Below are 8,610 nucleotides of genomic sequence, written 5' to 3'. Positions count from 1 at the left end.
CCATTTCAGCATTCCTCCTATTTCTACTCGAGTGCTTGGAAAAGCGCAGCGTGTGTTATTTCAGGGCTTGTTATTTCAAGTATGAGAAAGTAAATCACCATGGTCTGATTTCTTCTGGCCTGTGATGTTAGGTTGGGTGCAGAGGGCCAGTGGCCTCAGCTGGGGGAAGCTTGGCTCAGCGCAGTTCAGACCCTCCCAAACCAGGTCTGTAAGTCTGAATTTCTGACGATGCACGGAGAGGGGGGAGCGGCTCTTGGTGCCTTTGCCAGGGCCCTCTCCGGCACAGCTGTCCCAAGGGAGCTGAGCTGGGCTTATTCGGCATTCCCACCGGAGGGTCGCTCTCCCTGGACCTGCTGCCCAGCCCCAGCTCAGCAGTGATACACGGGCAGAGGTGGCCTCGTGTTTCTGGAAATAATTCTTGTTCATCTATCCTTGCGCCTAAAAATTGCTGCAGCTTTTCCCGTTTGGAGCGTGGCTCTTGGGGGTTGTGTTGCTCATCTGCTTGGTCCTCTTTTGAGTTTGTGCCCTCTGAGATGCCCACCTTTCTGGAAGAGCAACTTGGCTTTGAGATGTACAAGTGCTTTTGCACCCTGGTCACCAAGCAGTTGAGGTTATTCAGTCTCGCTCTCCTCTCTTCAGAGTTATTTGTCATTTTCTACTTTTTGTGGCATCCATAAGCTTCACCACCATCACTGAATTTTATGCTTATTTCCAGGTTGCTGGTGAAAATAGGTATTAACAATAAATTGCAGACGTGCCCACTAAAACTACCCCCATGTCATCATACTCTTCCATTTCTCCAAGTAGTTTTTGAGGTTTGTCTGTTTGCAAGTTCTTCATTTGTTGAATCACGCTTGCTGCTGTTGTAAAACATCGGTGTTTTGAGCAAGAAGCTGAGTGGTACGAAGTCCAATCCCTTACCCAGAACTAAGGGTATCGGTGTAGGCTGGCAGTTATTTATCAGCATGCTCAAAGTTTTTCATTTAAAAAAGGAAGTGAGGTGTGTAACAAGGTCTGTGCGCCATTTAAAGCGTTGTTTACACTGCTTTATTTTAATGCTGTAGCTGTTGAGTTTTGTATTGGCTTTTCCGTTAGCGTTCAGGATTTAGCTCAGTCTAACACATCCATGTGGGCACAACACTGGCACTCGGCCTGGCCTCCCGGCTTGCTCAGGCAGGACCAGGGCAATTTTGGATAATGATGTTGAGAAGATGGGAATTTGTGGTGGGTTTGGGTTGAGGACGGTTTGCTACATTTGGGGGATATTGGGTATAAAACCTCTAGGGCCAGAGTCCAGAGCCTGATTGCAGCTTCCAGCACACAAGAGCTAAGCTGCAAGAGGAGCTGGAAATGGAGCTGAAGCGTGGCAGGTACAGCACTTGTAACCCCTCTTGTTGTTCTCTGCATGCCTGGCCCTGCAAGAGTTGTGCTCTTAGAACCTTTTATGAAGGGTGGAAGTACAGAGTGAAGGAGGAGGCCCAAAAGAGGAGAGAATAAGATGATCCAACTTCTCTTTCTCAGACGTTGCCTGCGGCAGGTAGCAAAGGGCTGGGGTTGGCCTCGGGTGGCATGGGGAAGGAGAGGGAGGGCACGACATCCCTGTGGGACCTCCTGCCCATCGCCAACGAGGGAGCTGGCAATGCTGCGCAGCTTCTGCAACGCCTCATTTTTTGCCGGTTGTTCCCCAGGACCCCTAACTTTGCCTTTTGCAGACCTCCAGTTTGCTTTGTTGCACTGCATTTCTGGAGCGATGTTTGGATGCCCACGTACGGCTGTTCACAGAGACCAGGTCTGTATAATGCAGCTGAAGAGGTAATAAAGACACACTTGTAATTATTACCGTATTTGTTCACAGCTGAAATACAAATTACCTGCGCTTTGTTTGGATTCCTACCTCATCTGTGTTTTCTGTCTTTTAACCTCAGCCCGTGCTCACCAGGACTACTGAGGACATCTAGTGACTGACCAGCAGCATTGAAGAGAAGAGCCTTCCTGCTTCTTGTACTCCTCTGAAATCCTTCCTGCCCCTTCCAGTTCGAAGAAATATTTAAAAATTCTTATTTAGTATGATCCAGAACAAAGCCAAGAGGTGAACAACGTGAAACACCAATGTAAAACACCCACTGACCCACAGGGTTCAATTTTACAGTGTCATAAATGTCTCTCTCTTTAGAAGGTAGAATATGCTGCTGATGAGATGAGAGCGCGGAGGGGAAATAAAAACCCACATAAAACCGTACGTAATGGAGCATTTCTGAGTGCTTTTTAGTTGATGGATGAAGAAGAAAAACCAGTCCTTGCCAGGAATCCTTAAAAAGGCATTAGGGCACTGTGCTAAAATAAGCCATGCCTGATGTTTTTAATTGCTGCCTGCTTTTTCTCTGCTGTTTTGAACAGAAATACGCTGAGATGTGGGAGGAAAAACTCCCGTGGGAGCTGCCGCAAGCCCTGTGGGGGAGGCTGGTGTCTGACATTCCTCCGGCGCAGGGACCGGGGAGGGACAAGGCTCAGACCAGGAGCCCCCTCCCCAAGCACAGGCTAAATCTTTAAAGGTCACAAATCTTTAAAATTTACCTGAGTATGCTTAAGTGAAACTTGTTGGCCAAGGTGACTTAATACATAGCGTGACTCTTGCAGCTTTCTGCTGATTTTTCATTTATGATCTTGGACTTGTTCAGCTTAAATGTGAGCAACGTTGCAGCAATGTTTTGTACGCAGCAAGGCTGCGTGGCTCCTGGGTGAGTGAGAAGCCTCCACCGCGGCCCAGCCAGTCCCAAAAAAGTTTGTAGGAAATCCTGTAAGGGCTGAAGCTTTGCTCCATCTCCTGGGCTTTGGGGATTAATGCAGGAGAGCTGCTTCTGCAGGCAGCTTCTGAGCTTGGGGAGAAGCTCCTCATCATTGCACTTACCTGGCACTTTCTGGATAAGCTAACAGCTCTCCTAGGAGGATTTCTGCTTTCTACACTGCTTGTCTTTGATCTCCTTTGTGCTTTTCTATTGTATTTAATAAATTTCTAAGGTAGAAAGCTGAGAGCATCAGCTATAGCAGGGTCTCACACAAATATTGAAATCTATCAAATTAAAGCGAATAGGAGCAAACTTTTAATTGCGTTTATTTTATTTAATGGTTATTAATTCCAATTATCTGTTTTCCGTGGACTTTTCTTTTTTTTCCTTTGTGCTAGGGGAAAAAAATCTGTGTCCCTAGTAATGTTTTATCTTGTTGGTAACAGAAACTTCCTGGAGTGGTTTTCAGATTACTTCTGTCGCTTTTTGCAGCAGTTTGAGATAAAATATGATTCCCCCCCCCCCACACTGTATTTATTTCGCAAATGTGTGAAGACATAAACAGTTCTGTGTTCTTTTTCTCATCGTGTGACGCTGGGCGTCATGTCTCTCCCTGCTGCATCTCCTGCTCTTGCCCTTGTTCTTCTTGGGCTGAAGGTACCAGGCTGGTGACACTGACTGCACGGAGAGCCCAGCATCATTCCTCAGATCTGTTGGGGATAATTCAGCATTCCAATTGAGTGAAGTGATGAACGTGGTATTTGTGTAGAGCAGGGGAGGGGGACCTACAGCTCTAATCTGGGGGCAGCCAGCATTTTCCCACTTAATGCAGCCTTCATTAACATCAGTTAGCATTTGGATTTACGTAATTTGGGTAACTCTGCTTATATGGATGTTTGCTGTTTCACCAACCAGTGAGAAAATGGACCTTCATCCTGGCACAGATGGTGTTGCTGGGGGAAAGGATGGGGCTGCGCGTGGTGTCTGCTCGTGTTTTCAGGTATAAACTTTGTATGACGCATTTTGTTGTGGCTGGCGGTTCCAGTAACGGTCCCTGCCCACACCGACGCGTGGTTGGGACTTTGGAAACTCTAGCTGCTCTCTAAATCTGACCCCAGTATTGGGACCGACAGCGTGGGACCTCAGGGTTGATGCCACCGGAGGCCTGGGCAGAGGAAGAATTCTACGTTTGCTGTATTGTCATCCACCCTCTCCCTCCTGATTAGCTCTCTCCTCCACCAGCCCTGTTCTGTCACAAATTGGCCAAGCCCCCTTGCGTGCCAGGACAGTGTCTGCAATGCCTGGCTGAGCTTTCTGGAGAAGACACTTTTTCCCATTCCCAGCATCGCTGTGGTGCCCGTGCTACCAGCGGGTAAGGGTGGTGACACCCTGTCTGATGCACACCCCCCTCCGTTTTCTGGCAGGACCTTCCCCTCATAGCTGTTAGACACAGATTCAGGACCACACGGATCATCTCCCAGGGCAGGATTTATCACCAAAGACAACTACCTCCCGCTCTGATGCAGCAAGTCAAACCTGATGTGATGTTTCCCCCTTGGAAGAAGGGATGGTGCGAGTCGTGATAGGCTCTGGTAGCCCAGGAGGACGCAGGACACAGATGTCAGGGCCTTCATGAAAGAGAAGCAAGACCTTTAACCAAGAAGAAGCTCTTTGCTATCCATCCAACTTTGTGTCTGTCCCTTGTGAAGAGAATCACCATAAATCCTTCAGCAAGTCCTTGACTGCAGAGGGACGTGCTCCATCTCCCAGGGCATCTCCTGCCTGTCTCAAGCACAGCAGGCATGAGTCTCAATTTATATTTAATCGTTAAAGTGTCACCGAAGAGCTGAAGATGGAGAAGAGTTTGCAGCCAGCTGGGGCTCAGCTGGAGTAACTCTAGAAGAAACCCTTCCACCTGTTCCCCGGCTGAGGTTAGAGAAGGACGTGCCCTGTGCGTACATAACGAAATCGCCTTGCCGGCATCGTTGCCCATGGGCACGTTTCAGTGGCAGGATGATACGAGGTATGGGGCTGTGATAGGTTTGGATGCTATGGAAGAAAGATGCGCCCTATGTTTAATGTGAAGGGTGACATTGTTTCCTAGAATGACTCCATTTCTTTATCTGATCTGGCTTGGGCTGAATTCAGTCTTTCATATAAACTGGAGGTGATTGCTCTTTCAAAAGGTTACAGTGATGACTGAAGAGTCCTTGGCATTGTGTTATTACAGTTCTGATTTAATAGTAGTGCCAGGCAACATTTGGAGGGAAACTATAAATTTGGCTGAAAAAGGGAAGGCACGTTTTAAAGTTTAATTCTAGCTACTAGTTTTAGCGTGAGGCTTTTGTCACTCGTGAGGCTCTGCCATGCAAACACAGAGCATAGATAAATCATAAGAATAAAGGTAGACTTAATAGTAAATAATTGCTAAATTGCATATGCTGCCACAGGTAGGTTCTTATGCAGACTGTGTGAAGAACGAATGTGTTCTCTGAGGGTCCAAGCTTGCAATTCTGATGCAAAGTATTGAATCTCCAAGCCTGAGCCTGGGCCTGTCTTGCATACAGTTTTAGAATAATAAGCCCTCAGTTAATAACAGTAAATATTTAGGTAAATGCTCTGTATAATGCCCACGGGTAGCGTGTGATTCAGCGCTGTGTCTGCCTGCACTGCCTTGTGCTTCGGGCAAGCTGCGGCCATCAGACGGGAGCCAGTGCTGCCCCGGGACAGCAGCGGGTCTCCGTCCCCGGGCGGTCCCTGGCTCAGGGGTTGGTGTCCCTCTTTAATGGCCATAACCAGCCTCAGCTCTGTCCCAAACCAGGTGAAGCCACATCAGGGCAGCTCAGGGCATCTTTTGGTTTTGCCCGTTGGTGAAAAGTCCCAGGCAGAGCCGTAGCTCGGTTCCTGAAGTCACGGTCAAACATTCAACATCCCGTCATGAATTGCCTGTTCCCCATTAAATAACGAAATTGCTCACGGTCTCTCACAGACCCATTTTCATTCACTGCAGGCTGGTTTTCATTTGTTTGGCAGCTGTCAGCACTGTGCTTTGGGAAGATGAGACAGTGAACCACCACCTGGGGATGAAAATGTTCAGGTATTTGGAAGTGCTTTACCAAGGTCACGTAAATAACGTGAGCTGGGAAAGTAAAATATCAAGTTAGCAGGGACGTAACTAGTGCTAAGTGTTTCAGCGTTTTGCCCGTGATCGTGCTATAAATGATACCTGGGAGTAGAAACTCCCTCCCATAGCCACAGAGCTGCTTCTTTGTAAATGAGCACAGTGCAAAGAGGCATTGTGTGTCCTCTGACTGTGCTGGGAGTGCTGCTCAAGCCACTTTAAAACATGGTCAGTAAAAAAAGAGCGTATATATGTTGGGGGGGGTGGGGGGGTGAGGCATAGCATTGTTCATTGGCAAATAAACACAGAAACTCGGGCTTCGAGGGTGAAATTTGGAACATGTTTTGGCTCTGAATGGGGCAAAGGTTTGCCCTGGGTCAGCCCACTGTCAACGTTCATATGTGGAGCTGTCTTCTGCCCCAAAATCATGGCGGTTTGGATGATCTTTTTAAAATGGTCCAAAAGAGTTGAAATGGTTTAGAAATCCATCACCTAGGTATTTAACCCTTCTCGATGCAAACCAAGACATACACATCTGACTCGCCCATGCTTTTCCCTGCGGGATCGCTTTGGACACGCCGGTGTGGGGGGTCAGTGTCCTGCCCCAGGCTGAAATTTTCTCTCCTTAATTTCTGACATGACCAAAGTCCCCTCTGTGCTCCCCCTGCCTCCCTCCACATTTTAATGTTTTCTTTTCCCTGTAATAAGGAATGTGAATGATGGCAGAGGTGGTTTCCTACTGTGTAGGGAAGACCCAGTGCAGCTGCTCTCAGACTTCTCTGAAAATGGAAACTAAAACTAAAATTAAAAAAAAAAAATCACTATGTTCTTTTTCGGGGCCAAATTAGAGGCATCCAGGTCCCACTGAAACAGGAGACGCAGCTCCAGTTAATCCTCTCGGAGCTGAAGGAAATGGCCAGACCTGGACACAGTGAGGTGCAGTGATTTGGTGGCCGCTGGGTCGGGGGCGAGGGGCTCGTGCCCCCGTCCCTGCTGCTCCATCCCTTCCCCACACCAGCCACCGCCGTGCCAGCTGCTTTGCCCCGGGGCTTGAGTTTGCAGCTCCCTGTCAAGCGACTTGGGCAAATACTTCAAAAGTCAGATGTCCTTACTCTATTTAAGCAACAGACTTAATCTGATATATTTATATCTGTAACAGTTTGGAGGTGTGGTGGTGGGGTTTTTTTCCCAAGATGATCCCTGGTGTTTTTCCCACAGGGTGTCTCTCTACGATTGCTCTCGTTACTTAGTGGTTGTTATTGTTAAGATCCCATCATCTGACCCTTTATAATCCCCATATTGCGTTACATTGCATTGCTGGACATTCTTGGTGTATGCTACTGTTTGTCAATTTTAGACTGCTCCATCAAGCTTACGAGTTTCTTAAAAGTGATGCAAGGTTATGTTACAGAGGCACATTCTCCGACTCATTCCAGTTAATGCCTTGGCATTTGGAAATGCCATGGATTGGTAATAAAGGGAGATAAATGTGTGGGTTTTATAAGCAAAAAAATGAAAGCCAACACTATAGAAATTGCTCTCAAGCATTTGGCATCAGCATGTGTCCCATCAATTACCTTAAAAATAGAACACGTTTTAGGCACTTGAAGCATGGTTTGATGGCCTGCTTCACATCAAATGGTGACACGGGGGTTGGCCTCTCTTGATATTTGAGTTAAAAACTTGTCAACTCTTTTGCTTTCAAGAGAGATAGGTTGGAAGTTTTGAAGAAAATGCATGGATGAGAAAAACCAATGAAGTGAAACAATCCTGCATGAAAGCCTGCTGGGTTTCATGCAAAAGTTCATCCGTACGCGAGTACCTGCCTTAGAAGCAGCAAGTATGAATTGTTCATTACCAAGGGCAGACCTTTTCTTCTATCATTTTACTTCTAAAGTGCTTTTATTTAACACTTGTTAGGTACCTCCTTAGCATGAATTTTGAGCTGCTACCTGTAGGGATAGCTTTGTGATCGCTGCACAAGGTACTTCTTGTCTTCTGCTTATGCTTTGAGTGTAGCTGCTGGCACAGCTCTCTGCCATTTGGTAACAGAGCACCTCAGGCAGCAGCTTATTAGTCTGGGGATTCCTGAGCAAGTGTCAAATTGGCGTGAAAATAGTAAGTGACACCAATGGAAGTGGCTTTCCTGTCTTGATGAAGGCTGAGGAATGAGTGATCATTTTGGAAATCTCCAAGGGGAATACCCACAAACATAATTGGGAAGAAGATGGGAGTTTTGCCTTGGAAAGACTTCTAGATTTGGTCGTGAGCGTGTCCCCAGCCTGGAGGGTTTGTTTGTTGCCTTAACGTGCCGTTTCCAGCACACCAAACCGCTAAGCAACATGTTAGAGAAGGAAGCGAATCCTGTACTCGAGGTAATTTATGGAGGAGACCTAAAGTAGGCAAAATGCGATACCCACCTTGGAAATCTGTGGGATTAGCACCTGTGTCACCGGGAGAGGTGTCACTGGGCAGCCCTTCGCTCTGCATCTGACGGAGAGAAGGCATCGCTCCCAGAAGTATAGTGTTTCCTAATGGAGGTATCAAGTGATATATTTCTATTTAGAAGAAAACTTGCTTTTCAAATACCTGATAGTGTTCTCAGTATCCCTGTTTTCCTTTTCAAGAGGTCTTCATGGGATTGACCCTACTTAACTTAGTAGATCTGACAAGACCATGGCCCAAGATGGCCTGGCTGAAGAT

The sequence above is a fragment of the Harpia harpyja genome, chromosome Z, assembly GCF_026419915.1.
Source record: "Harpia harpyja isolate bHarHar1 chromosome Z, bHarHar1 primary haplotype, whole genome shotgun sequence".
NCBI classification, from domain to species: domain Eukaryota; kingdom Metazoa; phylum Chordata; class Aves; order Accipitriformes; family Accipitridae; genus Harpia; species Harpia harpyja.
Note: the sequence above shows the minus strand (reverse complement) of the source record.